Source organism: Haemaphysalis longicornis, unplaced genomic scaffold (genome assembly GCF_048455015.1).
Source record: "Haemaphysalis longicornis isolate Haplotype H1 unplaced genomic scaffold, Haemaphysalis longicornis Haplotype H1 scaffold_5, whole genome shotgun sequence".
Classification (NCBI taxonomy): Eukaryota; Metazoa; Arthropoda; class Arachnida; order Ixodida; family Ixodidae; genus Haemaphysalis; species Haemaphysalis longicornis.
The window spans coordinates 33,005,640-33,032,850 of NW_027526385.1; the positions used below are offsets into that span (position 1 = coordinate 33,005,640).

The following is a 27,211-nucleotide window of genomic DNA, read 5'->3' on the forward strand; positions in this document are numbered from 1 at the left end:
CGGTGTACGTGTGTCGGGGTAGACCCAAACGAAAGGTCGAGGTGCTCACGTCAACGCACCTTCAATGAGTCATGGATGCAAACACCATACTCATGTCTGCCTGAAGAAGGGCTTGCGTTCGGGCTAGTTGGTGTTCCATAACTACTACTTAAGCGCCAAAAATTACAGGGACATAGAATGAGACAGGGACACGCGCTATCCCTGTCTCATTCTATGTCCCTGTAACTATTGGCGCTTAAGAAGTAGTCATCTCTGCCGTTGGTGAATTTAACATCGACACCTCCAGACGGAACAAGAAGTGTTTTATGCACATTCTATAGGAGCGCCTCGATTTCATGAACCTTAATAAATCTGCAAACTGCAGCTCAAATAAACGGTCGTTCCTACAGTTAGCTAAAACATGTCCAACGTTCCACATGAAGCGATCAGTGTATGCCATAGTGATCAGAAGGTCATACTCACCATCATCATGAACGAAAAGCACTGAGATGCCGATAAAGCCAAATAATGATACTTCATCAAGACATGGCCAAATATATTTGCATACTTTTCCTCACAATAACCACCGAATAAATGAGGTCGCACCTTTAATGAAAATCATGTCACCAGAGCTTCTCTGCTGATCGTGTTTCGCAAACAGGGTTTAATGACTCGTGTATTTTCTGATAGACTAGGGATTTACTGATTTCACGCGTAACATTTTCTGGGCAGCAAGGCTGACAGAAATATACAGAAATTGCAACACCTCAGTCGCTAAACTTTTCTGATTACTGCCCACCCACATGAACGTACGGACTTGTTTTCTGCTTGAATATAGCTATAAATCCAATTCTCTATGCACATGTTGTTCATACAAATGGACGCATTTTGTTGCTAGGCTAACGAATTTTCTGCGCAGCCTTTTATCATCTTTACCTTTTTAACAACCAGATAAGCGAGTTCTTTTGCGTTGGAATGCAGTTATGCTACGCCCATCACAACGACAAATCCCAGGTGAGTACCATTTATTCGAACACGCGTATGTATCTTCTGGCTGAGTCCCAAAAAACACCAGTCGTCCTGCACATCAATTCTCACTGTGTGTACTTTCATGTAAACTTTCTTGCTTTTAGAACAGGACTGCTTATGCATCAGCTGTTAGAAGCTGCTTGACGGCTGGAGCCCTTCTACTAAGTAAACTAAAACCGGTGAGTGGTTGGGCCTGGATTATTTTTGCGATTCGCCTGTCACACAAGATTGCGCCCCTAAAAACAAACAGCGTGATATAATAGCATCCAAGAATAAAATATATAGGATTGAGAAGAAGGTTTATCCCACTGAAAAGAGCGTCAAGCATAGAATGGGCTCGGCGTAAGCTTAATTATCTTAAAAAAACTTAGTATTCTCGGGTACAATCCTCAATCAGAAGTGTGATGGTCAGGATCTTAAGCTGCAAGTGTCACCACTTCATGCATCAGAACCATTCATTTGCGAAGATGTTTTCAATCTTCATGTCACTGTGGAAGGTTTAATGCTGCGTCATTATCTATGCTGATACTGTGATTGAAGGTCACTTTTGACAATGATAAAGCTCTTTTATATCCGCTCTACTCAACTAGCCGTGATTACCACCTTACAACCAAATGCATCTACCTAACACACCCAGTGTGTCAGAAACAGCCTTCAACCATTTGAGAATATTACAGACTCCTGTCTTAAGAACGACGTGTTTAAGCTAGCATAACGATAGATTGTCCTTAGTGCGCGTCTGCACGTGATCCTCTAAAGAACACACTTTGTGCCATTCGCATGAATGCTCATCATGTCGTCACTGTATTACCTTAATCTACACATTTGTGTGGTACACTTATAGCGCAATAAGCCTTGCAGTCCACAAGCAAATATTTTAAGTGTGATGGGCAAATTTTATTTGATCCATCGACCACTATCCCTGCTCCCCTTTCTGCAAACGGACATCTGGCAAACTTTGTTTTCCCACATATGAGGATGTGCTCCCATGTGAAGCACTTCATTGTTTTACAACAAACTGGAAAGTGCACGAAACGGCAAGTACGCAATGTTTGCAGACGTCTAATCCCCGTTAACGTTATTTTAGTTGGAACTTCTTTTGCGCCAGTAAGCACGTTGCAACCGTCAATCACATGTTTTTTCCATTTTTCATAGGAAGTCTTTGAATCCGGGGCCATGGGAGTCCAGTCTTTAATCAACGATACAAAGGTAGGATTTATCAAAAATTGCCCTATGCCTACCTTTGTGTAGACAGCGTTCTTTTATCCCAATGTTTGATATTCCAGAAATACCCCACAGCCAGTTCTTTTCGCGGCCAGGTCTAGTGTAAGGGAAAGCCGAGCCACGCAATGTCTTAATATTTAATTAGGCTTGCCAGACGAACAAACTGGAGGTACAAAAAAAACGCATAAGATTCCGGCAAATATCAATCACTATATGCATGGATGAATATCACGCATAGCAAGGAAATGACGTGAATGGAAGATTCCATTGCCCACCGTTCCGACTTAGCCCTTCCGAATATACTTTTTAGGTGTTTTTCTGCGCCGACATACGAGACGTTGTAATGATGCTCACCTGTGGTAGTACTGCTCTCCCCTCAACTTGCCTCGCATGGAGTCTCATACGTGGCCACCACGCTGTTTGGGCGTCAGCTGCAAACACTCGCTTAATTTTGCTTCGGCCAGCGACCGCAGCAAATTCGGTAGCTTACATGTACCGGCGCAGCGAATCTGTTCTACGGGCGGCCGAAGCGGGGTCGGTGGAGCTTCCGACGTCGCCGCCAAACCACGCAAGGCGCTTGCTTCAGCTTTCCTGAGCTTGAAGTTCAGATTAACACAACCAGGTGCTTTGTGGGTTGTTACGTCAGGTAATCAGCTTCGTTGAAAAAACGGTGCCCCAAGTTCGCATTCCGCGAATCGAGAGCCACAGCGATTGGTTGGGCAGTAGATCTACCTCAGCATTGTGCTCTTCAGGAATGTGCAATGGTATCAAGAACGTTGTCCATAAATGTATAAGAAACACAGTGATTACAGAACGCCATGCATTGCCTCATTGTAAGAAATAATCGATGTGTCATCCCTATCACATTGTCATCACATTGACAATTACATAGTCATTCCTAACCTAGAGGGCAGAGAAAACACAGCGGAATTCATTTCGCCGACGATCTACCGTGCACGTAACTTTCTTGACCTTTTGTTCACCGCTTGTGTTTTCTTCTAGTTCATTGAGGAGCACAAGTGCGTTCTAGTGAAGCTTATTTCTTGCAAGACCTTTTGTTTCGTCCTCGACTGTCTGACAATAATATATCCGATGTTTTACCACGGAAAGTTTTATGAACGCACAGTTTTGAAAGTCTGTGAACTAACTGTAGGCATTTTGTCAGACTTTATTTGCAGAACAGTAATGAATTGGTTGGCCTGCACACACTGTATTCTATACATTTTTAAGTTCCCCTGACATCAGCTGCTTTTGATCGTTATTTAGCAGAATTCCATCTTAAAATATAAAGAACTTCAGTTTATGTTGACGAGATGGCGCTGAGCAGGGCATTTTATTTTTCAAAGCGTCAAAAAAAACCTAGATAATGGTTATCGATGCGAAGACAGCAGCGGATTTGTCGTTATTCTAATCTTTGTTTTTGTTCCTGGCGCATGCCGTCCGAACGTGTTTCCTTGTGACAGTCATGTTGGAACGCTGCCCTGTTTACCCGTGACGTACGTGTTGCTCTGGCCACGATGCGGTACTTTCGGAAAGTTCTCCTGCTCGCCCCGTCAAGGTGAATGGTTCGAGGGTAGTGACCACTCACACTCGAAACGCATTCCCGCGAGAAAATAAAGCGATTTGACGGCCTTGGTTGCTTTGGTTTGTTTGACGTTCCTTCGTCACACTTGAGGAGTCTTAAACTAGGAAATCCTGCGAGCGAAAAATCCGGAAGAGGGTTTGTGCTACCGTAATGTGCCAGCACTGGTTTGCGTCGTTCTGATCCTCGATGGGCGTTTCTGTCTGTACTGATCACACGGACACTAATTCATGGTTTGAAAGGAATGTTTCTGCAAATTGATCCCCGAGTGGGGTCGTCTTTGGTAATTTGTTTTGGCCGCACGTCTTCATCGTACTATTTCAGGATCTTTCTATTTGCAGTCTTATACATATTATCAGCTAGAAAGCTCGGCGCCCGTCGTTATTTTTATCATTGCAGCAAAAATGACACACGAGGAACGACCCGCCATGCTGGAAAGTGATATCGTATCCCGATTTACTGTGGTTCGAAGTGCAACTGGCGAAGGCTGAGCTGACTTAGTGCTAAACCTGCATCTCTACCATGACGCCAGGCAATGCCGCACACAGTCATTGGCTACTGTAGTGCGACATCCTTCTCTCTCAACCCCGGTGCTCGGCCGCTACCCTCCTCCTTTCCTGCGGCGCGCATTATGGGCCTACGGCTGTCTACAGCCTCATGTATTCAGGTTGTTTTAAAGGGAAGCTTATTATGGTTAACCGTTTATGCCATGAGCGCCCAAAAGGCACTGCAGGAGTGCCAAATTTCGTTGACGATGATGATTATCGTGCTTGAAGTAATAAAAAAAACGATTGGCGTGCTCCAGATCAAACCGAGGGTACCGGGTGATATGGAACCGGCATTAGCCGGTCGCGCCATCGCGACACCACCAAAGCAGTTTGGATATGAAGAGGGGTGCATGGATGCGCAGAATTAGGCAGAAAAATTATGCATCCCGTCTTACGACGGCGATGGTTGACCGCGAAACTTTATTTGCCGCAAATGAAAGGATTTTTATGACCCGCAAGGCATGCGCATCTTAGAAGAATACAGTAGATAGCTAACGTGGTCAGCGTACGGCGTTAGGTGCACGGTTGCCGCACGCGTAGAACTAGTTCATTCATTCTCCGCACGCCTACACATAGAAGTCAACAATCGTGTATCTAACCGAGACCTGTTCAAAAACTGCAACTACTACCTAATAATGATTCAAAGCATTTGAGTTATTTGTCTGAAATATACATAGTTCAATACACTGGGAATGAAGTAGGGGTAATAGAGGGATTAGAGCAAGTTAAAAATGCCTCGGAAACCTAAGCCTGCTTACGTGATGTCAAAGGCGCAAGTCAGCTATTATTAGGCTTTCTTACTGCTTCATCGTGCTTGTGTCTCTTTCCCTGCTTTTCTTTCTTCATCTATTGACGTCAATTAGGCAATCAAAGCGAAGAGGCACCTCCGCCGTACCCCGTTCGTTCACGCCAGAGAAGAGGAATGTCCATTTGCCGGCGAGGTCAGCCCGGTGTGAAGCTGTTTCCCACTTCAACACATAGAATAGCAGATATAATATAATGTCACCAAGGGAAGCAGAATTGCTCACTTAGGTACGCGCGTCTGATCATTGCGAGCCGCAATGTCCTCACGTAACTTACTCCACACTAGCCAGCAAATGAGCAACTCCTGAACAAGATACCTGGCCATGTCATTTATGTAAGTCTCCCCAAACAACACATTCAGTATGAGCTGAGGAAGGCAGCTCTGGTCATTTTGACCCCGTGATTTAGAGGGACCTTCCCCTTCAAGCCAGGAAAAGAACGGGGGAGACTATAGGCCACCACTAGGGCCGCACCCAAAGCTACACTTAAGGGTTTCTGTGCCTCCCTCAAAAATGTTTTGTCTGTTACACACACACAAAAGATAAGATGACTGCACTCCAAATAAATGACTGTCTCTGATGAGGAGTCGGTAGAATATACTTAGGGGCTATCGTCACCTTTCTCTTCACGAGCAATGATGGCCTTTCGAGAGTTCTCCACGACAGAGGAGATGTTTTAGGAAAACGTTTACGCCTGGGTAGGCATTTATAGTTTCCCGCTAGCGTGCATACGTTCACACTTTCTTGCTACGGTTAGCGCGAACTTGGGATCACGCGGCTTTCCTCGCGGCCGTGGCAAGGAAGCCAGGGTGATTATCATAAAATCATGCCCACGGAGTAGTAACAAAGATATTCTACGACCCCTCAACACATGCGCGTCAACTTTCTATGGCGAATCATAAGCCTGTTTCGAGAGTACCAGAATGCGCATTACCTTTCGTTTATGCTAGTCAATCTCGATGTGATACGAGTGATTCCCTATCGTCATATTCCAGGTGTGCTCAATTCCTTTGAAAAATATTTCTGATTTTTTTTGCGTGTTCTTCGGTCCTTTAGGATGAAGAATACTCCGATCACGAAGATGATTCATTGAATCGGCTTTTCTTTTGTACGATTTATTGCACCTATAACAACTATATCGAAGAAAAGCACAGGAGCCTTACGTTCTTGGCGTTACCACGAATCGACAATCCGGCAGCCTGAATTCAACAGCTGTCACTGTGAAATTCATATTTTGCGTTCTTTTTCAGCCGTATGTCAACAGCCGTTATTTATTGCCTCAAATGCGTCAATTGCTTGCTGATGATGGGTGCGCACTTCTGTCCTCATTGCCCAAGGATGAAGTTGTTTGAAGACCGTCCACGCCGTTATTTAAACCTTGCATTCACGACACTGTAAATATTGAACAGACAAAAAAGACACATAGTCAATCGAAGGCAAGTGACTACAAAAAGAAATCTTCGCAACAAACACGACAGAGATTCACACCATACATCCGCTCTCATTATTGATAAGGATTTCAAAAGATTTTGATGCAGTATTCTCCCAATGATAATTGTGAATGCCCATTCTTGGTCGGGTAGGAGGAGGACTTATACAGGCCGTACAGTGGTTTTTTAAAGCGACACTTTCATACCTCACTGATGGCCTTCGATGTAGCACCAGACCTCGCTCCAGTTGCCATGAAAGCACAAAAGGCTCACTGCAATTTAAATGAGCGTGTTCTATTTAAGCTAACTTTTTACCGATTCCGCGGCAGAAACCTTGACACCTGCCAGGCGTCCTTCAGGACCCTTTTTTGGAAATAAAGTTTTACAACCACCACCGCCGCGGCAGAAAGACTCGGTACAAAGCTTCAATCAAAAACCAAAATTACCACTGCAATCAGCTCGCACAAATACCAACGACTCAAACTACATAACGCCCAGCTTTATAGGTATTGTGCTAGTTAGAATTGTAAATTAAGGACCAAGTACCTTCTTAACAGTTCCTTTCATTTTGTGTCACCACAGGGTTTGGGGAAGGTGCGAAATTGGTATATTAGCTGTCCTGTCCAAGTACCTGCAAAATGTACAATTGCTTGGCGTCCTTAAAACATCGAGAATAATTTCAATGGCGAACCACTGGTCGTTTTTTGGTCAGTACCCCTCATGTTGTAAAGCAATCGGTACTGTTTTGTGGTTTCTTAAGGCAGCGAACTGATTGGAATATTTGGCCGACTGGCTAATAACAAGATACCGTAACGAAGAGATGAACGAATAAAGGTTCTTGCTTAAGTTAGGTTCATAGCAGTGAACTTTTGCTCAGCTATGCTGAAGAAGAAAGTACAAGCGACAGAGCAACAGGGAAGAAAAGGGCATGCACGGTAGAGCTTCGGCGAATTTAAATGCCACGGCGTTTGCCCTGTCAGCATTCATATATCAGCACTGTCCTTTCCGAAACCACCGAATTTGATTGAGAAAGTTATTGAACAAAGAAGAATCATTTAGGCTAGGAACGACACGGTAAAACCCTCTCGTTTTAAAGCCTTTTTATAGAGCCGTGTTCCTTCTCTTCCATAAATATATAGAAAACTAACGTAGGTAACAATACCGACTCCAGTAAAGCCATGGTAGGATGAAATCCAGTCTGGAAGGTGCAAACGCGGCTAAAAGCCCACATTTTTTCTTTTTTTTTCAAGAAAGACAACTTGCAGGTTAATAGCAATTTGTCGTGCATCTGCTCACTTTGGTGAAAATGTCGTAGAAAGACGATAGGCCTCTGCAACCCCTGCCACTTTACTGGATCTCTATTGTCTCCCCCTCCCAGCTCTCATGCACTTCTCCTGCAGTCTCGCTCCTCACACAATTAACACTGCGGAGGATTGCTCAAGTCAATTTATTTTTCCCGCGTTCCACTGGTCGCACGCCATCAATAACGAAGTCCAGGTCCGGACGGAATATTTTGTTGCAGTGCATAGGTTTTGATTTGCTATCGCCATTATTACGCGCACATGCACTTTCAATTAAAAGAACACTGCCTAGTCCCAGTTATGTACTTATATTCTGGCTCAAACATTGCCTCAGACATTCTTTTTGCTCAACGATGTGGGGAGGTGTGATCGTTGATATCAAATTTAGTGTTTTGTAAAGGTCTTGCCCATATAAAATTCTCATTTCAGAATTCTCTCATCTTTTTTGGCCATGTGCCTGGAACCGGGGACACACTCACAGAAAGGCCATAATGTTGAAGTTTAAGTATCCGAGAAAGACTGTCGGTTTTAGAACATTCTATTTTCCATTTGTTCGAGATGTTCGGTAAACAGGAATGTTTTGCATGAGAGGAGAGTCGACAATCTCAAACATGAATGAGGAAAACCAAAGAACACAAGCAAATTGTTCAAATTCTGGAGCGCAATAGAAAAATTTGAAGTTCAATAGCCGAAAAAAAGAAACAAAGAAACAAAGAAACAACAGGCCTAAGGATAGTACAAGGTACAAATACAAAATGCGTTTCGAGGATACAAGTTCACCAAAAAGTTTGATCTCGAAGAAGCAGTTTCAGCCTGGAATAAGTAAATATTTTAGCTTCGACATTTTCGTCCCCCAGAACACCTAAAATGCAAGTCACAGTTGGAATATCGTATACATTGTGCGCTATGTGCACTATTTGCTAAATGCGAAGACTGCCGCCGAGGCGATGACGACGTTGTAAATAAAAACGTCTCTGAATCCTATTTATGCACCCAAAATTTATGTGACTGCGTGTGGCAGTGATGGATACATTTTCTACGTTGAACTTTTTTCGTTAGTGAAGACAAGGTGAAACCCTCTCCATATCAAACGATTTCCCGGGGCGGCACACGACAAAAAGAGCAAACTCGCGCTGTGCTCCGAGCGGATTAGATGGCTATAGGCGCTGCCAAGAGAGCATAACAAAACGCAAACAAGAAGTGTTCACGGCAGTATTGTAGAAAGCCGTACCAACACAGTGCACTCATTTTCCTGAGTTATTCCACTCGTAAGCAGTTGGCATTGGCCAGCCAAGCCACTTTCAAGAACAATATTGCGGGATACCGTTCGTTCAATGTATTTAACCGCATTCAGAACCCGTATTACGTCAGAAAACGTAGCTGGTAATAACTGCAATAAATTTCAAATGAAGAACGTTTTTGAGCGAATGACCTACTACGATACATTATTGAAGGTCATTCGTCACGTCGCAATGACCTTCAGCCGCTCGCATGCGCCCGCTGGCCTGTCGTATCGCTGCTCGAGCTTCGCCTAAGAGGTTGAAACAGCTGCTTCGCCTGTACGTTATCTCTCAGCCGCGACTGTTTCGTCTGTGTACGTTTCCTATAGGGAGCGAACCACGTTACTAGGTCACAGTTTAATGACGGATATAGGAAAGCCGGTGCGCTTACTGACTTTACAGGACCGAAGCATACATAAACAAAGAATCCGCGCAAACCAAAGCAGTGCTTTGGCTGCTGCATTGCGGATCATGGTTCATCAGTCTCGCCATTGATTGCGCACCGGCTGGACTTTCTGTCCGCGCCCTGTTGCTCAAGCGACAGGATGAATCCAGTCATCCAGCACATTTAACTAGGCGGCAGGCTGCGAAATCTCAAGCAAAGGCAAACTTTCGCGGAACACTGCGTGCATGTTCTTCGCTCTGGCTCGGGAATCTTGGCTTAGAAGTGTTAAACCTGAACCTTTTTTTTAATTTCCACTTAACTGCATAGATTGTTTTAAGTAAGAGCCCGCCGGTGGTTAGAAGATTATAAAGGCAGTGAGATGCGCCTGCCGGTGCGTTTCGAACGTGGAACGCACGGCTCAAGAGGGCTAACAGGAAGTGCGAAGAGGCAAAGCTGTCAAACATTACTGATGCTTCTCGTGGCAGCTGAGTCAACACACCCTGCTATGAGTGCGAGAAATATTTTGACGAAAAAGGCGTCGGTCGGAGCACTGAGAAAAGACGAGATCTTTTGTAACTAGTAGGGCACCCGCTAATCGTAGCTATGATTTTGAGCGTTCAGTCTGACTGCCGATGTGTACCACTGAAAGCAGTGGTTATCTTCATGGCGTTCACATGTGCCATCGAAGCGGCAAAATTTAACCCCTGCGGCGGCAAACCAGGTAAGCCAAATTTGACACAAGTTCTAAAGCGAAGCGTTAGTGCTCTCATTGATGACGTCTGTAACGTGAGAATGCTGAAGTGAAAGGAAAAAAATGCTTCTGGAGTCCAGAATAGAACCGGGGTCCCTATCGTGATGAAGCGGATGTCTATCTGATTGCTCCATTTCGACTTTCTTTTTCTTTACTGCATGGGAAACTGCACTTATCACAGCGTACAAAAGCTATCAATCATCCAAGAAGACGCACATCACTGCAGCTAAAATAAGCCTTCCGTCAAAACTCCGGCAAGCATGCGCACGCGTCCAACAGATGCAGCCATTCTTGTGGGTGACTTTGCGCCGCATAAATGCTCCGACCCAGCGGAGCCTGCTCCTGAAAAATGAACTTTGTTGGGTGAGGGGGTTTCGCAGGCCTCTCAGTCATGCGGCACTTCCACAAGCTGTACAATCCTATCACAACAAATATATCATAGCGCACTCAAGTAGCACATCGAAAAGGCAAGAACCGAATTATATAAGAGGTAATGTCCATGTCCTTTTTAGAGTTCGTTGCAAAACTTCCCAGAAAAACATCGCATCCAGGCACAAAACAAAACAACACAATGGTCAATGGTTTTAGGTTGATTGCATAAATGGAATAGACATTCCTTTTTCGCACAACCATGTTTTTACTGGGAGTGTTGATCTATGCAGCTTAAAGAAAAAACGCTTTTGCATTTGTCAGAAGGCATATACGTGTGATGTGCTCCAAAACACTGTCCTTATGGTGGCCAATGTAAGACTGGTGATAAACCGGCACTGGGAACAGACTCTCTAACAAAGTGTTCGTCAAAGCCTTCCTGGAAAGGGTAAACAGATATTGCAGGGAAAACCTCGCAGTAGAAAGTTAAACGCGTCGACCACCTCCTTTAAAAAGCCCCATGGCGGCTTCGCACTAACATCACCCGTGGAGACAAGCAAAAAAATGTAAATAAAAACTTATTCGCTGTTGAATAACGTTTAGCAGAAGCGAATGATGCGTCACTTGCTGTTGAATAACGTTTAGCAGACGCGAATGATGCGTCACTTAATACAAGAATACCGAGGCACAAGCTGGTGTACCAACAAATTTATCAGCCCAGCACCCCCAGACACTAACGGAACAGACAAATTGTCCCTAAGCCTAGGTTCCCATTGAGGCCCCCACACAAAAGTCGCAAAAACTCTATGTAGAGCTTGTACTTTAGAACGCCCACAATGAAGTACTTGCAGCACATAATAAGCTTTACGACAAGGAAGCCATTACAAAACTGCGCACGCGCAAACACAGAAAGTTCCCGCCCCATCCATGCCTGCGAGGTTCGCTTGACTTTTTGGAGCTTGAATGACCAGTACAGCCCGGTGTTGTGTATTTGGTGCAGAGGAACACCTAGGTATTGAAGTGCGTCCTTATCCCATTGTAAGGCCAGCAAATACGAAGGGTTTCACACCCCATTCACCAAAGCAATCTCCCTTTGTTGTTTTCATATTTACAGCGGCTCCAGACGCGTCGCAAAGCTGCCTGGTCAAATTAAGGGCTTCTTGAACGCTTGCTTTATCAACACAAAAATAGGCAATGTCCGCGTAAGTAAGGACCTTAACCTTACAGGATAATGAGCAAAAACCCCATACCCCTTAACTATGCTGAATACTAAGGCACAGAGGTTTGAGGTATAAGGCAAACAACAAGGGTACAAAGGGGGCAGCCCTGTCTAATTTCGACTTCGTCCAACCAGTTTGGAAAACATAGACGACAACCAAAGAATTTGTCACGAGAAAGCTTCGTGTTCAACTATCGCCGTGGTTTGGCGGAGGGTGCATGATTTTTGGGGAGCTCCAGTAGTATTCACAAAACCCAGAAAACCCAGATGAAGCCGCTGACACACACTGAAAAAAAAAGTACTTACCAACACGTTGAAAGCGCTTGATTTACCTGACAATCGTAAGCATAAAGTTTAGGAGAGACCCATCCTCAGGGTCCACAGGGCATGTCAGCCATAATGTATTAAGTAACGTGACTGCACTTTGCGTAAGTCACCTTACGTAAGAGTCGTTTCGAAAAACAAGTCTCGTACGCGACTAGCATGAGATCAATATTACGTCAGCAAACCACGATGCGTGTAGGCGAAATTCTCGCCTCCATGGACGTCTGCACGTGAACAGAGTGAGCGAAAGGAGAGAACAGAACGATACAGAGAGCCCTTGGAGAGAGTTGTCTTCCAGAACGCTGAGCTACATTCGCTAAACGCGCGACGTCGCCATGGTGACGTGAAATGGAAGCGCGGCTCACCACCTACTTGTGAGCAGAACGGCAAAACAGAAAGCAGGGGCAAATCATGCGCATCCAGCCTTGGCTTGTGTTCGCATGGTAGAGTGGACAGGTGTTTACGCATTCGTACAGAGCCAATAAACCTCCAACTATTTTCCCCCAGCTTCCACTCCCGATGAGGCATCCATGACTCGAGTGACTAGAGAGGTGTCCGGCAGTATAAGGTTAATGCAAGATTATACCAGTTCTCCCCCACAGACAAGACTCTGGGCCCGACGCGCCGGCCTTGCTCTGGCTTGACAAGTCCGCAACACGGCATTTCCTTCACACACCTTGCACACCATCCCAAGCGTGGTTCGCGTTCTCACAATCTCAGTGGTCACGCTTGCTCACTTTAGCAGCGGTATTGGCTGCCGGTCACTTTTTTTGTCGCCCGCCAATATCGTCATTCCGTCGCCGTCATTGGCCTTCCATCTCTTCTACTCGGTGCGGCATTCGTTGGGCACAGCATTTTACAATCCGTACACGGGCTAGCCAGGTTGCGGTGCCCGTTGAGGTGCCGAAAGGCGGGTGATGTGAGCCGCGCTTCGAGTTGGTGTTCCGGTAGCAGGTAAGCAGGTAAGCCAACACCGCCGCCGGCTCCGTTGACGTCCTCCTATCCGCAAGCACGATATTTGCAGCGAAGTAACCATTGATTGATTGATTGATTGATTGATTGATTGATTGATTGATTGATTGATTGATTGATTGATTGATTGATTGATTGATTGATTGATTGATTGATTGATTGATTGATTGTATGGTTTATTGCAGCGACGCAACACAGGCGATGAGGCACACCGTAGTGGAGGGCTCCGGGTTAATTTTGACCACCTGGGGATTTAACGTGCGCCGAAATCTCATAGACATGGGCGTTTTTGGTTTTCGCCCCCATCAGAAAAGCGGCCGCCGCGGCCGGGAACCGAACCCGTGACCTCGTGCTCAGCTGCGCAACGCCTTGGCCACTGAGACACCGCGGAGGGTAGTGAAGTAACCAGATATGTTTCGGTATCTGCCCTGCCCTCCCTATATATACTTCGTGTTCGGCCGGCTCGTTGGTCGGTCGATCGGTCGCTGGGCCACTCGGTCGGTCGCTAGGTCGCCCATACTGGCAGTGTGGGATTGGCCAACCAGAATCCATCACGAAAAAGCTTCGTGGTGAACCATCGTTGTCATTAGACTGTTTTTTTTTCGGGTGAATGTTTTTTTTTTGTTGTTGTTCAGGATATCCCTGTTTCAGCCGTCGAGCTGCCTGCTAAGTACGCAAGTCTTCTGTTTTCAGCCGCTTGTAACATGTCTTATACTGATTTGGTTGCATCAAAACCACTTGCCGGAAATATTTACTTCAATGAAGCCCCAATAGAGTTCCTCAGACTATAAGGCCAGCAGCTTTCGCTCTTCTTTCGCGCGCCAATCCGCTGTGGGTGCTACCAGCTGATAAGCTCGGAGCAAGACAAGATACGCCTGTCAGGGCCCTTGCGCGGCGAGGTACGCGCAGCCGTTGGTTCCGCACGGCGCTACGTCACGCTTTTAAATGCAGAGCATTTCAGTAACTCACGATGTCACCCGCGTTGACGTCCGTAGTCCGCACCGTCGTTCCCTACTATATATAAAAAAAATACTATCCGGCGCCCTGTTTCGATCCGTCGACCCTGCGGGCGGAACGCAATGTACATGGTGCTCTACCCACTGCGCCACAAAGCCGACACAGAATGGGACGCTACGAACGCGCCTTATATCGTTGACTCATTCAAATTACTGCTGACGAGCGCTCTCTCGTCAGCAGTTGCCACAAGTGCAGCAACATTAACGCAACGCAAACTACTTAACGTCGTGCGCCCCCGGAAATGCTCTGCATTTGATCGTGCCCCTCGTGAGGGGGATGTTTCACTGCGTCTTCTCTCGGTCGCGGGACCCGTGGCGCCATCTGGCGGAGGCACGGCACAACTCGTAGCACTTTCTTTGAAAAAGCGCCTCGAAAGCGCGGCAAATATGAAATACGGATGACGCGTTTTCGAGGCAATCCGCCGACGCGGTTGCTTCGTGTACAGACTCGGCGGCGAGCGTCTTTTCCGTTTAGCTGTCGACGGCATGTTTGCGGTTTCCCCACATGAACCACGTAAAGCAGAAGGCAAAATTGTGATTACCTCGAAAACTCAGCTTTTCACTGAGCCACTTCACTGCCGTTGATGCTTAATTCGAGTCATCAGTAAGCCAAAAAAAATTCCCCCGCATTTCCCCGAGGGGGAGAATGTGAAAGTGCGAATGCACGGTTGTCGGCCCGCTTGCGGCGCTTGCGCTCGGCCCCCGCAGCCCACCGCCTCGCCGCCTTCTCTTCCATCTCTTCCATCGGGTTTGTAGTATCACGTGTACACCACGCAGTTATCAAGCCGCTATAACGCTGCTGAGTCACCAACGCACGCCGCTGACGACGTAGTTTGAATGCGTTAAAGATATAAGGCGCGTCACTAACACTGATATCAGCGTCGCGTCCGTGGCTTGGTCGGTAGAGCGTCGCGCTGCGGCCGCAAAGTCCTCGGAACGAAACCTGGCGCCGGATGCTGTTTCTTTTTTAAATATAGAGGAGCACTGCGGACGCCGACGCCGCCGCCGCCGACGCCGCCGCCGCCGGCGGTGGATGGTTTGGGGTCGCTTATAAAGTGCATTCGCACTTAAAACGAGAATAAAGAGCCGACAATGCGTTTTTTAGCAGCCCACATGCACGCTCCGCCTAATGGTGGCTGCGGGGCGCTTATTTTCGCGTCGGCCGGGCTAACATTGGCACGTCAGTTCCAGAATAGGGGAAACGAGTGTTTTAAGGCAAAATGGAGGAAGGGGGAAGGGGGGGGGGCTAACACAACTTGCTCGGTCAGGACAATAACTCAAGATTTGTGCCAACAACTAGCGGCGCGCCTGCGTTTCTTGCATACGGCGCTGTCTGTCCGAGGACGGAGTGCGCATCAAGTCCTTCCTAAGTCAGGTACAGCAAAAAAGCCTTGGCATCGCCGCAGTTTTTCGGTCACCGCTTGTGGAGCTGCGCCGACGATGATCCACAGCGCAATCTTGCGCCACGCCATCACCCCCTTCCACGCCTTTATAAAGTGATTTTCAGCAATAGTCCTGTTGTGACGGGTGGTGACCAGTTTTAGCTGCTGAGGTGTGGACCGATCCGTGAGCGCTCATTTCTCATCGTGCGGACAGACACTTAGCGTAGTCGGGAGCATACCCTCACCGCCTGCAGAAGGAGCTCCGTGCGTTTCGGCCTCATTCATATCTTGTAAAGGACGCGACATCGGATGGCGATGATCTACATTCGTCCCAACAAAGATACGCCGTGTCGGGGTGTCGCTCTCATAGACGCCGCCTGAACTGCGTAAACCGCAGAGCACGAATGGTGACTCGCTGCAGCATTTGATGGAACCGGCCAATAGCGGCGCCGTAGACGTAGTCTTCAGCGCCACCTGCCTCATAAAGGCCACGTCACACGCGAAAAGCTACTTGAATTCTCCCTTTCATGCAACGAGACTTATATTGTAAACAAGAAAAGAAAAGAAAACGTAAGAAAGTGATAGCGCTCTTGAAATTGCGACCTCTTTAGAGCCGCTTTAAAACCGCGGTTCTGTTGGCTCTTGCACTTAAGTTTTGCCTCAAACATGTGCCCATGCCTTGATTGGCGCTGAACATTGTTCACAAGCAAGAAGCGTTACACCAGTTCTATTGGTTTAGAAAAGGACTTACCATATGTACTTCTACCTCTTTCCCTGAAACACATTTCTAGCGGGTACTGAAAACGACTTCAACCTAAGCGGGTGACGCCAAAAAGTCCGCGCACAAGACCGGCCCGGGTTGGCCAAAATATTTTTTATTGTAGTAGTCAACCATATGGGTGTGCATTATTGGGGGGGGGGGGGATCTCGGTGCGTCTGTGTAGATATCACGTTGTCTGATATGAATTGAAACTGCAAGCTATAACGCGATTTTTATTTTTTTTATAAATTTATATCTCCGAAGGCAACCGGCACCACCAGCCACACGGTTATTGGTCGTGCATGACAATCTTTTTGAAAAGCTAGTTACGAGTATGACCAGCTCCTACCTTTTGGGCCATGTGGCCACCGGACTTTTTTCTTGCCCATGCGTCGACATCTCCGAAAAAATCGCAACAATGCAGCGAAACAGCACCTAAAACAAAACTAATTTACCTAAGATAGCGAACCTTTTAGGGGCGAAGCCCCCTTAGGGGCTGAGGCTTTTGGCGTGTCCTGTCCTCGTTCCTCGTCATCGCAATCATCGTCTTAGTCACGGTACTAAAACAACGGGAAACTCCTTTACGCCTCGCTCTAAAACATAACGCGTACCAAAACATTGGCCGCGTATCTGCTCCTTTCGTTGCAAATGTCGTCAAAAGACGATAGTCTTTGTAGGCATTTGCCAAGGAAATGCCCCCCTTTGCTTTCTCGCTCACCTCTCATGCTGTTCCTGTACCGTCGCGCTCATTTCGAGGTAAACACACTAAAGGTTTGCGCAAGGTGATTTGAATTTACCGCGTTCCACTGCTACAGGCCGGATTCGTCGATGCCAGCGCTGCAGTACGGTGGAGACGTGCGTGAATGGAGGCGGCCGACTAGAAGGTTTATACAGCCGCGTGGCCGTGCTCCACGTGCGTTCCAAGCAGAACGTGGAACCTAGCTAGCGGAAGCTTTCGTTGCTGTGGCCGCGTGATTTTTCACATGCCGCCAGGAGGTGGCGGTTTTCTGCAGTATATGTAGAATATCATTTGTTATCGAAAAACCAAGCATACATGATTTGTTTTAATAAAGGAACACTAAATATGCCTTGTGTACTAATTTCCTGTCTTATATTTGCGTAATGTCTTGTTCTTGTTCAACGAAGTTGACAAGTATGAACATATAAACCGGGCTTAGACGTTTACATGTGGCTGTGAGTATATAAGACTATTGCGAAATATCAATTTTACTTTGGTCGGGTGGCTGAATCGAGTCACAGACAGACAGATGGACAGACAGACAGACAGACATACAGACAGACCAAATTTCTTGGTGTAAGTAGCCCAAGAAAGACTATCGTCTTTAAAAAACACCGGAATACTCGTTTGCACGTCGCGCTAAGAGCTTCGGGCTTCAAAGACAATGTACATTTAGAGCAAAGGTGTGTATCTCTACCCCCGAACGGTTTTATCTACATTGCCAAAAACAGCAAGGCGCCAAGAATACACTTATACGTGGCATGCTTCGTCCCTCCCCAGGTTTCACGTTAGGGGAGATGCCCCGGGATTTTTAGCTAAACCCGAAGTTGTGAAAATATTGCCGCAGTGCTGTCATCGTGCGAGCCCAGTAGCGCATGTCTCAGGGCGGATTCCCTGTTTCAATCCCCCTTTTATATGCGCCACAGAGCTTGTAAAGGGAGTGGAAAGCAGAGAAGGACAAGGATCGAGACACGTTCTGCCTGTTTTGCCAGTGCTACTGCATCGCGGCCTAGTGTTTTCTCTCCCGGTGTAGACCCGCCATTAAATTCTCCTGGTTCATTTTTAGATGCGACTGCATCTCATTCACTCGCCTTGTCCATGCAGCGTCGTCGGCGTTGTTGTCGTCCGCCCCTCCCCCATTCTCCTCGCCGCGCGAGCTGCGCTCTCCGCCGCTCACCCCCTCTCCTCTCCGATGCCCCTCTCTCACGAGGGGCATTGGATTGGATTCAAATGGATTGGCTTGGCTTGGCTTGGAATGGATTTGGATTGGAATGGATTAAAGTGGATTGTGTTGGATTGTGTTGCGTCATAGCCGCGGCAGACACACTGGCGCCTGCACATGTGCAATACTCTCTCTTCCGCAGTCTCCTCTCCTTCGGGTGCACTGCGCATATGGCCGGTGTGCCGCTCTCCGGCGGCCTTTCGGTCGACGGTTGCTCTCCGCTTGCGCTTGAACCCCCCTCAGCGTCGCATCACACCAGGGTTCCCGCGAGGGAAGGTGGGCGTAATTTTTGCTGTGACAATATGATGGACGTCTCAATAACCGCGTTGATGATCGCCTGATAAACCAGCATCTGCCGTTGTTCAAATTCCGTCCACCGAGAACCAATAGGTAATTCAAACTTAAAAACCATTAAACATCTCATCTTTTTTCAGTATGAAATTCACAGTATGCAATTAGTCAAACGACTTTCTGCCTAGTGAGATGTAAACAGAGTACGCGCTACAAAAAATAATGCGGCTCATCACATGTCGGATCTCGGAGTGTAACGACCCTGTTTTATGCAATAGGTATTGTTACCGCATCCAAGGGGGCTGAACTCGGAGCGAAGCTGTTATCCTCCTGCGGGAAAAGGCTTCTGGTAAAGCACAGCTTTTCAATGCAAGCAGCCAACCGGGCAAGTATAAATGCCTTCTATTCAGCCATTTACTTCGGGTGAAAGATAAGCGGAAACAAAGGTATGCGAAAAAGGTATTTTCTACATGGTGAGATGGCATTTTAACGCGAAATTTGTCTTGCATATATATGATTTATGAAACGCGTGAGGTAGCAAAAATTGTTGTGAGAAGCTGAAGTCGTCCCTCAAAAAATGGCCGCGTATCTGCTCGTTTCGTTGCAAATGTCGACGAAAGACTACAATCTACTGGCGCCCTGCCAAATAAATGCCTCCATTTTTCTTTCCCGCTCACCTCTCATGCTGTTCCTCTCCCGTCTCGTTCCTCCCAAGATCATAGAGTTTCATAAAAATAACTAGAGGGGAAACTGGCCCTAGTGTCAACGCGAACATGGCAGCGGCGCTTACGCTTCAATGGGAATGATGGGTGGTTGTGGAACCGGATTGCGTAGGATCAAAACGGGCTTATGGCTGCGCAAATATTGTTTCTTGACAAAAAAGGTATTATTTCCCCGGTTCTCCGTTTATAAATTACATGGCAAACAAGAAAGTTAGTGACGAAAAACTGTTTTTTTACGAAATAAAACGGGCCGTTTAAATAAAAAGCAGACGCGGAGTGGAGAAGGTTTGGGGAGCAGGTTTGCCTTTTTTCGCCAACTACAGCAGGACGCGGACTTTAAAAACTACTTGTAAAAGTTTCAGCGCTGGTGGTTTCTAATAGTAAGAGAAGTTTTGAGCTCATAAGAAAAAAGAAACCGATTACCTTTGGAGAAGTTATATAGTGACATACATCAAGCTGCGTTCCTATCAGCCGCCGGTGCTGCTGTTCTACGCCGTAGGAGCCGGCGTTCGCACGAAAGGTGTGGCTGTTCCAAGTGATTCGCAACCGTCGTCAGCTTTGACCAGCTTTGACAATGCATTGCTCTGCCGAAAGAGCAGCGCAGCAACTCCTAATTAGCAGACAACGCTGTGCGGCAATGCATTGATAACCCACCCGATTCTCAACTCTGGTTATAAAACATTCCACTCAGGGCGGCGTCAGTGCACGCGAGAAATGCAGTTCAAGGTGAAACGTATTTTTGATCACTCCTCCCAACACCCCGCCTAGGCAAATGCGTTCATGTAAATCCAAAACGAAAACGAAACTGCCTGCAATCCATAGTAAGTTCCGCGAGCCATCGAGCGCCAATCCGAATCCACAACTACCCATCACGCCCACGGAGGCGTACGATCACAGCGCCAGTTTCCCCTCTAGTTATATTGTAAGAAACTCTATGCCCAAGATAACACGCTAAAGGTTTGCTCAAGTCAGTTTAAATTTACCACGTTCTACTGCTTCAAGTCGAGCGCCTCGATGCCAGCTCTGCCGTACGGTGGGGACGCGCGTTAGTCGAGCCACGCTACTACAACGTTTATAGAACCCCGTTGCCCTACTCCACGAGCGTACCAGGCGTAACGGGGAACTTATCTAGTGGAACCTTTCGTTGCTGTGGCCATTTGATTTATTAAATGCCGCAAGGAGCTTTAGTTACGCGGGCGACAACAGGCGACAGCAGGCGACAGCAGTTGATGTGTATCCTTGTCGCAAAAACTAAGCACCTATGATTTTTTTTAATAAAGAAACACTGCAAATATGACTTACATACTGATTTTCAGCCTTATAGTTGCGTAATGTCTTGTTCTTGTTCAACAATGTTGACAAGTTTGAACACTGCCACCGGACTTAGACGTTTAGATTTGGCTGTGAGTATATGACTATTGCGCAGCTTCTGTTTCATTTTGGCCGGGTGACTGAATCGAGTCACAGAGTCAGACAGACGTACAGGCAGACCAAAATTTCTGCGTTTAAGTAGCCCAAGAAAAACTACCGTCTTCAAAATCGGGGACCGATGCTCGAGCCGCAAATCCCGCGCCGGTTGCGAAAAAGCGCACGTGCTTGTGCAGGAACTGTGGAATGATCTAAGAAAGGGCAACGCAAGGGGAGCCAGCTAACAAAAGCAGCAGCTCCAAAGCAGAAAACTCATGTTTATATATATATATATATATATATATATTCGAATCCGGGTATTTTTTTTATTCCACTTTCTTTCTTTCAAAATTCTTTATCTGTTTCAATGACCTACCACATCCTCCCCTTTGCTTTTTGAGGTTTTCTTGACTGCCAACCCTTATTTCCGTCATATTTCAATGAGCCCCTCATTTCTTATTCTGATTCCCTACATGCATAGCGAGGGCCTTTGTTCTGGCAGTCTTGGTGCCATAGGGAGGTTAAGAGGGTTCAACGCTGGTCGACCACTCTCGACATGTCGTAGACACTCGAGTCACGGCCCGGGGGTGTAAAAGAAGGTCCCCTTCACCCCGAGTAGTCCGAGTGACGCTGGCTACCACCCCCAAGTGCAGGAAACAAAAAAATACCCTAACATAAATACCCGAGAACATAGAGTTTCATACAAATAACTAGAGGGGAAACTGGCGCTGCAATTGTACGCCTCAATGGGCGTGATGGGTAGTTGTGGATTCGGATTGGCGCTTAATGGCTTGCGGAAGTTACTATGGATTGCAGGCAGTTTCGTTTTCGTTTTGGATTTACATGAACGCATTTGCCTATGCGGTGTGTTGGAAGAAGCTATCAAAAATACGTTTCTTCTTGAACTGCATGCCGCGCGCGCACTGACGCCACCCTGAGTAGAAAGTTTTATAACTAGAGTTGCGAATTGGGTGGGTTGTCAATTCGTTGCCGGCACAGCGAGCACGAAAACACAAATGACGGCGCTCTGTGCGGCGAAGTTGTCTGCGAATAAGTAGTTGCGGCGCTGCTTATTCGGCAGAGCAATGTATTGTCGAAGCTAACGACGGTTGCGAATCGCTTGGAACAGCCACACCTTCCGTGCGAACGCCGGCTCCTACAACGTAGACCAGCAGTATCGGCGGTTGCTAGGCACGCAGCTTGGTGAATGTGACAAATTCAGGCAAGAATAACTTCTCCAAAGGTAATCGGTTTCTTTTTTTTATGAGCACAAAACTTTTCGCTTCCTATTACAAACCACCAGCGCCGAAACTTTTTACAGGTAGTTTTTAAAGAAGTCCGCGTACAGCTGTAGTTGGCGGCAAATGGCAAACCTGCTCCGCAAACCTCCTCGACTCCGCGTCTGCTTTTTATTTAGCGCGGCGTTTTATTTCGTACAAAACCAGTTTTTTGTCACTGACTTTTTTGTTCGCCATGTAATTTGTAAACGGACAACCGGACAATATGAGTTTTTTGTGTCAAAAAACACAATTTGCGCAACCAGCAGTTTGTTTTGATCCTACGCAATCCGGTTCCACAACTACCCATCATTCCCATTGAAGCGTAAGGGCCGCTGCCATGTTCGCGTTGACACTAGCGCCAGTTTCCCCTCTAGTTATTATTGTATGAAACTCTATGCCCGAGAACGTGGAGGGGAAAAATAGCCCCGCCGGTAGCGTAGTGGTTATCGCACCAGACCGGCATTCTGGAGGTCGTGGGTTCGGATCCCACTTGGCGGGCATTTTTTATCCACTTTCTTTCTTTCCAAATTCTTTGTCTGTTTCAATGACCTACCACATCCTCCCCATTGCTTTCCGAAGTTTTCTTGACTGCCAACCCTTATTTCTGTCATATTTCAACGAGCCCCTCATTTCTTATTCTGATTCGCTTGTAGTGGGGGCAGCTTCACCCGCTAACATCGCAACTATCATCATCACATTTGCATCCCACAATCACCATCAGCCGCGGTGCTTGCCCGGCTGCGTAGCAGTGCCACGCGCCACGAAGATCGAACACGACCGAGCGCCTGGGCGGCTGCGTGACTACGCTGCTCTCGAAGTTCCGGCCGGGGCTTGCACACCCGAATAAATGTAGGAGAGCCACAGTGCATCACCGAGTTCACGGCCCCCTTTCCTACAAATGGTGACCCGGAAGTGATCCCCGGCCAGCGGCACACCGACATGGTGACGTGGGGGGACCCGCCCATAGCAGCGTTCGAGCCACGGCACGTCAGAGGATGGTTCCTCAAGTTCGAGGCTACCCTCTGGCTCAACCACGTCAGTGTACAGCCTCTGAAGCACTCCATCCTCTGGGAGATGCTTTCCCTCGAGCTCCGCTGCGTCCTCGCCCGACCACCGCCCAGCGAAACACCCTACGACAACCTTCGGGCTGCCGTGCTCGCGCAGAACGGCTTCAAGGACGACTGCATTCGGCCTGCAGCAGATAAGGTACCCGCGCGGTCCGCGCACGCTTCGCCGCCGCACATCGTACCTTCTGCACCATCGGCGTTGTTTCCTGCCACGAGTGTGGCCATCGTAGACTCCACCTCCAGCGCGGCAGCCACACATACACCGCCGAGGCTCACAGCCGACGTCATCACGGACGCCCACAGGCCGCAGCCCTCCTCCCCCTCTACCACCCTATGCAAGGGCTCCGGTGAGTGCTCCGTGAGCGTTCCATCCTTCCAACCTGGTCGCCCGTTACACCGCTGTTGCAAGTCAAGTCCACCACGACAGTGACACAGAGCCCGGCTCCTGTCGCAGCATAACGCGGGTTCAGCGCGTGTAGTGGCACCCTCCGCGGACCCCGACGACACAGCCTCGACCCTGACTCTACATGAAACGCCCCGCACCCATCCCTTCAACCGCGACGTGCACGATTACCAGGAAAAGCCCGACCCACTGGGGACAGACGTCCAGCCTCATAACTCACCGATGTCGCCACCAGAGGAGCGCGCTCCCGATACTCGACACCGACGTCGCCATCGACTTCGTAAGCACCAGTCGAGAAAGCGAGTTTCGTCACTGCCGCTGCTTCGGCGCACATCGACGAGGCGTCAGTGCTGTCTTGCCAAACAACGTCTTGCATGCCGGCTACGACCAGCGTTGTGAGCTCATATCCGTCGGCGTTCCGGGACGTGGGGGCCTCGCTGTAGCCGCTGTCACCCCAGGAGTCGTATGGTGGTTACGCTTAGAGCATGCGCAACGATGTCGCACCAGACACCGTGCTCAAACCGTCACCGCCTACAGCATAAGCCTCCTCGTACTGGCTTACACGAACGCCAGTGTACAGACGTCGCAAGAGTCTGGAAATGGAGCGCCCGTTCTACCGGCCCGTCAAGTCTGCACTGCGGCCGCGGTTTATGCCTCTTTCACTTCAGGATTACTCCACCGTACACCAGTTCATCCCACCTTGCACTCCCAGCCAATGCCACCTGAGGCCAAGCAACGCTCCGGACGCCAAGAACTGACTGACCAGGACTGCTCCCATAGTTTACCCGCGATTTGACCCGGACCGTCTTAGGACCTTTACCATGGATAAGCCTAGTAAATTATATGCACATAGCCAGTACAACGGCTTCTTTCTTAACGCGCTACGCGCTAGGGGGGGAGCCATGTAGTGGTGGCAGCTTCACCCGCTAACAGCGCCACAATCATCATCCCATCAGCATCCCACAATCCCCATCAGCAGCGGTGCTTGCCCGGCTGTGTCAGCAGTGCCACGCGCCACGAAGATCGAACACGACCGAGCGCCTGGGCGGCCGCGTGACTACGCCCCTCTTGAAGTTCCTGCCGGGGCTTGCACACCCGAATAAATCTAGGAGAGCCACAGTGCATCACCGAGCTCACGGCTCCCTTTCCTACACGCTACATGCATAGCGAGGGCCTCTCTTCTGGCAGTCTTGCTGCCATGGGGAGCTTAAGAGGGTTCAACGCTGGTCGACCACTCTCGACATGTCGTAGACACTCGAGTCACGGCCCGGGGGTTAAAAAGAACGTCCTCTTCACCCCGAGTAGTGCGAGTGGCGCTGGCTACCACCCCCAAGCACAGGAAAAACTTACATTGACATAAATACCCCCCAAAGTGGAGGGGGAAAATAGCCCCGCCGGTAGCGTAGTGGTTATCGCACCAGGCCGGCATTCTGGAGGTCGTGGGTTCGGATCCCACCTGGCGGGCATTTTTTCTCCACTTTCTTTCCTTCCAAATTCTTTACCTGTTTCAATGACCTACCACATCCTCCCCTTTGCTTTTCCGAGGTTTTCTGGACTGCCAACCCTTATTTCTGCTTTATATATATATATATATATATATATATATATATATATATATATATATATATATATATATATATATATATATATATATATTTTCCTGAGGAAGACCTGTCTCCGGTCGAAACGTTGGAAATAAAGTCTCCGAAGAGCGTACTTCTACTTTGTGCGTATTCCTGCAGCAACTAAGGACTCCACTTCACGACTATATATATATATATATATATATATATATATATATATATATATATATATATATATATATATATATATATATATATATATATATATATGAAAGCATGATCGAACTTCGAAATCTTTTTACCTCCTCTTAACGTATCTTTAATGGTAGCTACTTCTGTATACCGGTGTTCGTTGTTTTGACAAAACTGTATCGTGAATATATGAAAGTTGTCGACGTTTGCGTCTTTGGTGAGGTCCACAGCAGCCTGTTTGAAATCGAGGCCGGATGTATTTAACCCGAATGCAATCGGCAGGTTGTTAGATGTAAGCTGTGAGTGTACGTACAAAAAGCGCATATTACAGCGGAAATCGCAGAACACGTAAAACACAGTTTGATACTCGAACTCCAAATTACCCCTCACCATCACGACGCAAGCGTAGGCGACGGCCCAGAACAGGCCTGGCTGTTTTAAAGCGAAATTTATATGCCTAGAGTGCGGACATGTACGTTTCATGTGCGCGCACAATAAGTCACGTGCCTCTGAAACGGGAGGGTTTCTATACCGCGAAGGAATGGAAGAGGAACGTCCCGGAGCCATTGTTCCATTTCGTAAGCGGTAAAGAACTGAAAAAACTTCCACCATCTGAAGATTCGCTTCCAACCCTACCAACATTTGGTTTTCCGTTTTCTAAATGGTACACAACTGAAAACGCCTAGTGTAATCCACTGGTTCACGACCGACATTCTTTTTTTTAGGTGCGAATGCACTTTATAAGCGACCCTGAATTCCGGTGACCGCCGTCCGTCTACATAGCAACAGCTGCGGGTGCGCGCGCTCCTCGTCTTCCTTGGCAACGGGGGGAGATGGGCGCGCGCTGCCTGGCCGCTGACATGGCACATACCCACGTGGGGGATTGGCCAGGAATCGGGCGTGAGAAGGGCTAATGCACCCGCTTAAAGGAGTACTGACACGAAATTTCAAAGCTGAGATCCGCTCTAGCAATCAAGTACAACGACAACACAAATAGCTGTCTGTGAATAAATGCATCTTTCTTTCTTTGTAGTTGTGTGTGTGTGTGTGATCTCTCTTTCGCGAACATTACCGAACCGCGCAAATTCAACTCGTGCATTCGCACTTTCACATTCTTCCCCTCGGGGAAATGCGGGGAAATTTTTTTCATTTCGTAAATGCTATGAACTTACTCTGCATAAAGTTTATTGAAGGAAAAATGGCCTACAAGGGAGGGGGATGGAGGAGTGGCAGAATCACAGGTGGAACTCTTGGTGTAAGTCTTTATTGGCTTCTGCTCCCATCCTCCCGTGGCTGATTAGGTACTTTTGGTTGTGTAAGTCAGGCTTAGCGAGGGCGGCCTTCTATTATTCTGGGCTAGTGAACTGAAAGCTTCTAGCTCCATCAACTCGTTCGCTTTCAACACTACCGGCATTCGCTTGACCAAACGGTAAAAAGAGCCCACCATTCTAATTTCCTCACTTTGAGGTAGTATCAGGTTCCTAATGCAACGGCCTGGGGTCAAGCCCCCGAAATCGGACGTGTTTTTTTAAAGTGGCGTGACTTTCTTGTGCGAATGTTTTTCAATCAGTGATTGTACCAATTTTTCGTTGGTATCAATAGTTCGGTATGGTTTTGATTGTTTTAGGCGCACTTCACTGTGAAGCCTACCACAGTGTTGAATTGGTACAGGGTTGCTATTCCAGAAGGCCCGAGTTTGAGCGAAACTCTGGCAAGGCGGAGCTGTGGTGATAATAATAAGGTCATGATAATATTTCGGGGTAGGGTTAAAACCCATTAAAAATGCGATAAATGCTATTTGCTGATTATTGAGGTGGCGTAATCGGTCCATGGCAGCGCGCATCAAGGATGCGCCACTAGGGCGTGGCGCATCTTCCAGTGCTTTCTCTCGCTCCACTGATGCACTGGGGGCACGCCAATCCAGTTACTTAATTTATTGTACCTTTACTTT

At 47.6% G+C, this 27,211-nt stretch overlaps 1 long non-coding RNA gene and 2 other non-coding genes across 3 annotated transcripts; all 3 read left to right on the plus strand.

Moving 5' to 3' along the window:
- The first annotated feature begins 1,110 nt into the window (after positions 1-1,110).
- On the plus strand, positions 1,111-3,798 carry LOC144139146 (uncharacterized). The gene is made up of 3 exons (XR_013316073.1): positions 1,111-1,187; positions 2,164-2,217; positions 3,696-3,798. It is a non-coding gene; the product is annotated as an uncharacterized LOC144139146 (long non-coding RNA).
- An 18,642-nt stretch (positions 3,799-22,440) lies between these two features.
- Trnaa-ggc (transfer RNA alanine (anticodon GGC)) lies at positions 22,441-22,513 on the plus strand. The gene has a single exon. It is a non-coding gene; the product is annotated as a tRNA-Ala (tRNA).
- A 2,363-nt stretch (positions 22,514-24,876) lies between these two features.
- Trnaa-ggc (transfer RNA alanine (anticodon GGC)) lies at positions 24,877-24,949 on the plus strand. The gene has a single exon. It is a non-coding gene; the product is annotated as a tRNA-Ala (tRNA).
- Positions 24,950-27,211: the final 2,262 nt, after the last annotated feature.